Genomic DNA, 9,016 nt, shown 5'->3' with positions numbered 1-9,016 from the left:
TTCATCGGCGCTGCTCACCGGACGTATTGCTAAGGGGAAGTGACGTCACTCCGCCCCCACCTATAGAACATACTATGGCAATTTCCAGGGAGTAAGCAAAGACAACTTTTTGCGGTTAATAACTTCTTCGGTATGCCAAATAAAGCACATTCTCTGCCGCACAAATGTCTTAAGTTACTAGGCCCTAGATATACACAGGGATGAGAATTGCCTCCGATCGGCGGAATTCCGCCGATTTGAAAGCCGCGTGAATCGTGCAAATCCGGTGGAAAAATAAGGAAAAAGGAAAAAGAAAAAAGGGGAATTTTTTTTCCTGGGGTGATGACTATTTTTGTTTCAAATGGCTATTCCAATCAATCCAATCTAATATCATTAATATTTGTTTTGACTTTAGCAGTAGCACCAACCAATTCTGCCCGTTTGTTAAACTGCTAGACAGGTAAACATTAGTGTACTGCCTGTGAACTTTTAACATGGTTTGAGTAAATTTTTATATCGCATGACAATTTTATATTTTTATTATTCATGCTTGAAAGAAATGTTATACTTGTTTTCTACTAGTTTGATGTATATTGTTAGCCATTATGTACAGTTGCTAGATTAATTAGCAACAAAAGGTCATGGGGAAAGGCCTCAAATCTGTTGTTAAAATAATATTATTGTAAGCGGGTGTGTTACGTCTTACAAGAAGTGCATAGAAATGTTAACACTTATAATCAGAAGAAGAAGAGGGTGTAGACAGTGCCGCAAAAGAATAGATTTATTACAAGAAGTCGTGCAGTAAATAAAGACTAGCACGATAGTACGAGAAAGGTGCCAAGACAGACAGTGCAAAGTGCTTCTCTTACAACAGCTATAAGAAACTACGTTTCGAAATATAAGAAAGACTATTTCATGTACTAGAGAGACAGTTCACGCTAAGATAGTACAAAGTAAAGCACAATAGGTATAGTAGCATAACCCTAAGCCACGCTTAGAACAACTAATTACGTAATGGACGATGTCACACGCTCACACACAGGACAAGATTAAGACTCACCAATGCCCGCTTCACTTGGCTTTATATATGCTCTTAATTTAGTATCCACGAATCCACCTCTAAACAAGGACCTATCCTTTGTTAACCAGTCGGCCGTCCGAGAGAGGCGCAGCAGTTACCACCCGTTTTTAGAACAGAACTCTAAATAAACAGCCGGCCATGTCGTAATTAATCGGCCCATCCCTACCAAGATAGTGTAGCGGTGGAACCGGACCCTCGGGTTCCTAGCAGAGTGGCTCCCTGGGAACCGTAGTGTGGGTGATCCGTGTTTGTGATTGTATAATTATTTGTGATATGTGCTGTCTTTTAGTGTCCGTTTTCGTGGTGTTTTGCCGGCTCATCAATTAAGGATGTAGATAGTCGAGTCCCTGCATGGGGGCAGCCATGTTGGGTTAGCCACTCCCTCTAGCGGCCTTGAGTGGCGCGGGCCATGTGAACAGCTAGGCCAGTGCCGTATGGACACACGGTAGGTAGTTCTGCGCGGGAATCGGTTGAGGGAGGCCTGTTTTCTACTAGTTATACTGTATATACTAACTAGTCTAGGAATATTAAACCAACCTATTTAATATTCGACTACTACTAGTCCTGTATTATTTTACTCACCCCAAACGACAAGACAATACGACAGTGCTATACCCACCAAATTAACGGCGATGCGCTGTCTCTCTCACCCATGAGGCAAGGCACACGCCAAACGCCCGTGACCTGGACAGTACCTCACCACGGGTACTCGTACGCTAATTGTCACCATAACGCGCCACACCACACAGCTCACAGGCCACTCCACAGCATGCATACGCACGGAGTGGACGTGGCTACACATAACAACCTGATGAGTCCTCCCTCACTCGGCTACCGGGACGAACTGCACTACTAGTCCCCCAGCTAACACATAACGTTTTCGCAACGTTTATGAATGGTTATTTATGGTTTGGTATGAATGAAACGTTTTCCAAACGTTTGTGAAAACGTTTCTAATAAAGTTATATTTATGTTATTTTAAAAACGTTTGCTAAAAACGTTCTATTACGGTTAGTAAAAACGTTGATCACGTAACGTTAGATGTCGGTTTCTTAACAAACGTTTGCCAAAAACTTGTAATAAACCACTTACGTAACATTTACAATAAGGTTGTGAAAGCGGTTCCCTAAAAACGTGAAAACCAACGTTTATTTACTGTTTGCATTACCATGCCTATGTTTAGGTTCCTGACAAACGACTTTACCATAACTAAATTTTATTCACATTCACGCGCGCGCGCCACACATACGTAAGCATGCCACATCCGTGCATACGCACGCACACCCACACGGGTCCACACCATTATAGCAGGCACACACACGCTGCGTGCGCACACACGCACATATACAAACACACACGCGCACGCACGCACGCACGCACGCACGCGCGCACACACACACACACACGCTGCGCGCGCGCGCAACATGTAGGTTATTATCTACTCTTGGACCACGCATACACACATACAGAACTCGATCGCCCTGGCACGTACATTCGCGATAAGAATTATGCCTCGCGCTGATTACCTAGTCTGAAACTGGGTCGCGTCCCATTAGAGGCGTGCTTCTGATAACGGTACAGCTGAAACGAGCAGGAGTCAGTCTACGCATAGCGCGCGTAACTCATAACGGACGCCGTACGAGTGTACGAGTGGGAATATAACGGTCAGAAAGTGTTCGAATGCCGTGCAAGCCGGTTGTCGAGGCACAAACTGTACTGGACCAAGGTAAATATATATGTTGTATTACTCCTCATAATAGTTATTATACGAGTTTCTCTGGTTAGCTTATATTATTATTATGTGTTATCATATTGTTTATGTTCATGAATTATGGCTAGAAGTAAATTTGCCTCCGGACAGGCTTCATATAGCTCTAGTAACAATAGCCCGCGTACAGTTGCCGCAGGCAGTTAATAAACGCGGGCTATAGTACTAGAGCTAGCTGCATTACAGATGGCATATGTATAGGCACTGTATAGCTCTAGAACTATAGCTCTTCGCTCCGCCACAGGCGTGCGACACACACACACGTGTGGCGGAGTGAAGGGCTATAGTTCTAGAGCTAGGCACTGTACTGCAGTACGCGCGCGCGCGTGTCTGTGTGTGTGTGTGCGTGCGTGCGTGCGTGCGTGCGCGCGTGCGGCCGCGTGTGTGTGCGCATTGGCTACAAAAAGTTACGACAATGCAGTCGATCTGGGCAGACCGGGCTGAGTATGTATCGACTGTACGCGGGCTATAGTACTAGAGCTAGTATCGAGTGTGTGTGTGTGTGCGTGTGTGCGTGCGTGCGTGCGCGCGCGTGCATGTGAGTGACGAGTCACTACCAGCAGATTCGAGTGCGCCTACATGATTATGTATTCATAACTGGCTTGGCGTTGTTCTCTTTTGCAACAGACTGGAGTTGCCTCGATGGGAAACTTCTGAACTCTCATGCTCCAGCTGAGAAGCTGACTGCTGAACTAGAAAGCAGGGGAGTGGAGGTATGTATAGTGTTACAACTTAGTGAAGCAGTTGAAGGTAATTAAATACTGCCTATAGCTGTACTAAACTGTCCTTTTAGTCTATATTTCACAGTCGCAGAATATTTATGCAGAAATCTTTGATTACTATGATTAACAGATGATATTACAATATATAGATATATATATAGAGAGATAATATTATGTATGATATACATGCGCACGTACATTTGGCACGTTTTGTTTCTGTGAAACAGATGAGAGAGTTGCATCACCTGGGATACCAAGCCATCTCCATCACCGAACCACCAGTGATGAGGAGATGTGGAGAGGTGGCGAGAGATACACACACGCACACAGAGAGATACAAATTGATACAATAGATGTGTTTGTATTAATCTATCGGTCTATCTATCTATCTATCTATCTATCTATCTATGTATATATAATGATGTTTACCTAGAATGCTTATTCAGGAATTATCACTATGTATAGTAACCAGAGAGACCGGGTAGAAGATTGCGTTGCGCAAAAGATGCGTTGTTCTCCGACCGCCGAGAGCGGTCAAGCCGCGCACTTCCGCGGGACCTGGGCGCACGCGACCGCGGGGTGTTGCACGTACCATTTGGCGCCTCAATACCTTATTATAGCTCAGCTCCTAGTTATATAGGTATTAATAGCTCTTGATTGTAATTATGCTTTTATTCATTTCTGAAAATATCAGCAACTGAAAATATTATATAGGAAGGTTCGTGATTTCATATGTACATGTGTATAGTATTATATAATAACAATGTTTATCTGGAATGTTTGTATTCAGAAATTAACACTGTATTGTAGTTATGTGTGCATATATCTGCAGATTAGGATAGCCGAATATTTCATTATAAATTTTACAACTTTGATGTTTTGATGTTGATATTGAGGATAATATATATATATGTATATATATATATATATATATATATATATATATAGTTGTAAATCATGTCGTTTTTATTGTAAGTTATATTTTTAAACTGGATTAAACGTATTTTACTTTTCGGAACTGTGGCTTGATTGCATACTATATGTGCAGCAGTTTCTATATGTCGTAAAATCAATTCCACTACGTGTATATATGCCTCAGCTCGCGTAAACACTGATTTTGTCAGTATGTTTGTTTTCGCATTGAGTATATATATATATATATANATTGTGAATACATTAACTAACGTTATTTCAACGTTGCCAGGACCCCATACAATAACGTTATGTTAACGTTACATAAAAACGTTTTTACCAACGTTATATAAACGTTATAAAAACCCTACACATTTACGTTATATAAACGTTACGAAAAACGTTATAACAACTTTTGCATAACGTTATAAAAACGTTATAATAACGTTTTTGTGTTATCGGTTGAACTCAACAGAGAACACCCTCACCAGCACCCCTGTCGATTTTAAAGGGGCTACCCCCACATTTACGAAAATGACATAGGTCTCGATCAATGGGCCCCATGTTCTCTATCCTTGAACCGAGAACTCTGACCCTAACCATAGTTGATATAAGCTAGACCAATTAATTGTGCCCTAAAATTTTTTATATTCTGATGTTATTTTAGAGCCCAATAGCCTTCCATAGACAAAACTTGTGAATTCTGTCATGCAAAATGCACGACAACCTTTTTACTATTTACGGCCGTGTTACATAGAAAATCAAAAAAATACCTAAAGCCGTCGCTTTATTAACATGTTACCTACATTACAAAACACTTGCCATGCAGTATTCTCCTCATTAATCACGTTTAATTATTAAAACATCACGACATAAAAATCACGCAAACTTCACTACACACAAAACTGCCAATCTTGCATTAAACCGCACCGGACAACGTCACAGCGATGATTTCATTGGCCGGTGAGAAATGTCGTTGTGCGGTTCAATGCAAGATTGGCAGTTTTGTGTGTAGTGAAGTTTGCGTGATTTTTATGTCGTGATGTTTTAATAATTGAACGTGATTAATGAGGAGAATACTGCATGGCAAGTGTTTTGTAATGTAGGTAACATGTTAATAAAGCGACGGCTTTAGGTATTTTTTTGATTTTCTATGTAACACGGCCGTAAATACTAAAAAGGTTGTCGTGCATTTTGCATGACAGAATTTACAAGTTTTGTCTATGGAAGGCTATTGGGCCCTAAAATAACATCAGAATATAAAATTTTTTAGGGCACAATTTATTGGTCTAGATATAAGCATGCTTTTGATAAATCATCATGCACGGGGTTCAGCGGGTGAAGCGACAACATAGCATATCCGTATGTAAACGTATTCGTACATCTCGTTAAGAGCTAATAATATATAAGGTATTATTATAGCTCCTGCTCGCGTTAGTATTTCACCGCGCGAGGGCACAGTTTGCATATAAATTTTCTCTGCTTTACTCTATTATCTAACTGACTCCTGACGGCTAACCGCGTGTATGTTGTGCTATCGCGTGTATTTCACCGGGCGCGGGCGCTATATGACACATCCGCATGTGAACGTATTCACTTCACACATAGTTCACCGCGCAATGGCCATATTTAATGTGTTGTATAACAGTAGAGGGCGTCCATAGGCAGCACGCCTGAATAAGCATCGAACAAAAATTAATTAAAAATACTCACACAGTTACGTCGCATACACAACATACACTTTATTCATGTTAAAAAACTACAGATTCATGCTCTTTGTTCCGCTCGAAACATTTGCCAGCTCTATGATGCGAATTTCTACAAAATAGTCCGATCTCGTTTCAAACACAAAAATGGCCAACCGGTCACCATGGCTATATAATACGCCACTTGACGGAATGTCACAACTACACGACAAAGCCCATTTGTACATAGACTGCGGTGTTTTATGATGTAATTACAAACTAACAATAAACAAAAATCTTGTATTGTTAAGACAAACAATAAACTCGAATTTGTTAGATTAGCACATGTGACTATATTATGTCCTGTGATACAGAAACGAAACCACGTTTCACATATCGTATATAATCTTGTTATTTATTATCCGTAAAGAAAATCAAAGACTTCTTATCGAATCCGGAATTGTGTTTTAATATAACGCGACGTGATCACATAGTATTGCATTTCTCGTGTTAATACAACAGGACGTGTGCTATTGTGAAATGTTCAGGCAACTGACTCCTATAGTCCATTCTCTACTTTAATACATGTACTTTTTATAGAAGTTTCTTCATAACGCCATAGGCAATTCTATCCAAGTTTCTATACACTTCTATACAAGTTCTTCTACATAAGTTTAATACTTTTTCATTAATGTTCAGACAAGAGTGTTAAAGCGACTCTCATCTGAAGTGGTCCGTGTCTGTCCACCATAACGATACGAGTCGATGGTAATCCAGCCACTGGGTGAATGCGTAGAGTTAGAATTGTTGCCAGAGCCCTGACCATAATCTAACGTTCTCATTGGAGGAATAACACAGGCAGCGTCGTCGTCGCTTTCTCTCATCCAACCAGCGCCATCTACTGGCGTGGCATGCTAAATGTAAAATCCTTCAGGTAGGATATCAAGGTAGGTGTCGCTCTCCCCAAATGTAAGAGTGTTAAAGCTACTCTCATCTAAAGTGTTTCGTGTCTGTCCACCATAACAATACGAGTCGCTGTTGGGAATCCAGCGACTATGTGAATGCGTAGAGTTATGAACGTTGCCAGCGACATCTACTGGCGCGGCACGCTGACTGTAAGAGTCTTCAGGTAGGATATCAATGTAACCGGAGTCATACTGCCGCGGCGCACTGTGCGATCTGTCAGGTTGGCCGCACGATTCCTGCGCATACTGCGGTAGCACGCCGTCTATTCTGCCGGGGTAGTTGTAGCTCTCCCCGAGACTGGGCTCGTACTGCGGTCGTAGGTAGGTTGTGTGAGGTTGGGTGTAGCTTTTTTCTCCCTGGCTCGACTCATACTGCTCCGGTACACAGTGGGATATGTCCGTTGTCCAAACACCCATGCCAGCGTTATCGTGGTAATTTGTGACGCTCTCCGTCGAAGAAGTAGAGGACTTCGAATCAGGCTTCCTCTTCGCACAGACGCCTACGATAACGATAACTAAGATGATCAAAACCAAAGCAGCGATGACCAGTCCGACAATGAGGGCCGTATTCAATGTATTTGGTTGGGGAGCAACGACGACTACAGACATTGAATTAGCAGAGTTCACAACTCCTACAATGTTAGCGGCTGAGCATGCGTAGTCACCAGCATCTACGAAACTAACCTGTTCCCTTTCGTAAACGGGGTTCACTTCTGCAGGAACTAGTGATTTGTTGTGAAGCCATAAATAACTTGGCTGTGGGTTTCCGTCTGCGTTACACAGCAGCCAAAGCGCACTGCCGTGCTTGACAGTCATAACGCCTGCCTGACTGTCACCGCTTACTCTGACCTGCCCCATGTACTGTACATTGAGCCGAACATCGACTGACAGTGACTGAAATGATTCGTGGATGTCAACATGACAGGCAAGTATTTTGGCGTGATCATCGGCGGTAAGCGTACATGTCAGTGTGCTGTACGTCGTTATAGTTCCATCGACTTTACTGACATGTGAAGTATTAGCTCCGTCTATAGGTGTATCACCAATCTTCCATGTTACTCTCCCTCCCGGAAAGCTTTCACCTGTAGTGCAGCTAAGCTCAAGGGGTCCCGCAAGTATCGTCATATTACCGTCTACTTTATTACCGTCTATCTTCATTGTGACATTTCTTGCTGGCACTAACACGGTCAGATTCAACTTGTTACTCGACATGTATTCTCCAAACACACTAGTTGCTTTACACGCGTACAATCCTCTGTGTTTAAACTCGACTAACTCGATCACCAGTTCGTCGCCTGCAGCTTGTATTCTCTGGTCGTCGTGCAACCATGTGTAAGATGGTTCTGGATAGCCGTCAGCATTGCAGCGTAGAATCAGCTTCTCTGCCTCGATAATAATGACGTTATCATCACTAGAGTTGTTGCTGCTGCTGATGGTCACGGTGTCTGCCATGTACAAAATTTCAGTTAAAACTTCTTCCGGTAAACGTTGGTGAATCAAGATATGACAACGAAGTACTTTGTAAATATCTTCCGTTGAAAACCTGTGACTCAGGATACTTTTTCTTGTAAATGTCTTGTTTCTTGAACCCGCTTCCTCTGTTTGACTGGAGTCGGCAGTGACATCTTCACCATTCAACGACCAGGTGATGCCAGCTGCTGGGTTACTGCTGTCCGATACACAAGAGAACTGTAGCGTTGCACCCGGTGATGAAGAGCTGTCTATAAGAGACATGGAAACCGACTGAGGTGACACAAGCACAGTTAGGTGACCCTTGCTAGAAAAATAGCCGCTCCCCGGCGCGACCTCGGCTTGCTGCCATACACAATAGAACTCTGCGTCATCTTTCTCAACTCTCAAGTAAGATATTAGCAAGCTAAAGTTTCCTGTGTTGTACATGTTGG

General features: G+C 42.4%; 1 long non-coding RNA gene across 1 annotated transcript; it reads left to right on the top strand.

Moving 5' to 3' along the window:
- Nucleotides 1-2,704: 2,704 nt before the first annotated feature.
- Nucleotides 2,705-3,883, top strand: LOC106816089. Its single transcript, XR_001394835.1, has 3 exons — nt 2,705-2,786; nt 3,456-3,545; nt 3,783-3,883. It is a non-coding gene; the product is annotated as an uncharacterized LOC106816089 (long non-coding RNA).
- The last annotated feature ends 5,133 nt before the right edge of the window (nt 3,884-9,016 follow it).

The sequence above is a fragment of the Priapulus caudatus genome, unplaced genomic scaffold (genome assembly GCF_000485595.1).
Source record: "Priapulus caudatus unplaced genomic scaffold, Priapulus_caudatus-5.0.1 Scaffold1282, whole genome shotgun sequence".
Classification (NCBI taxonomy): Eukaryota; Metazoa; Priapulida; class Priapulimorpha; order Priapulimorphida; family Priapulidae; genus Priapulus; species Priapulus caudatus.
This window is presented reverse-complemented; position numbering and strand designations above follow the sequence as displayed.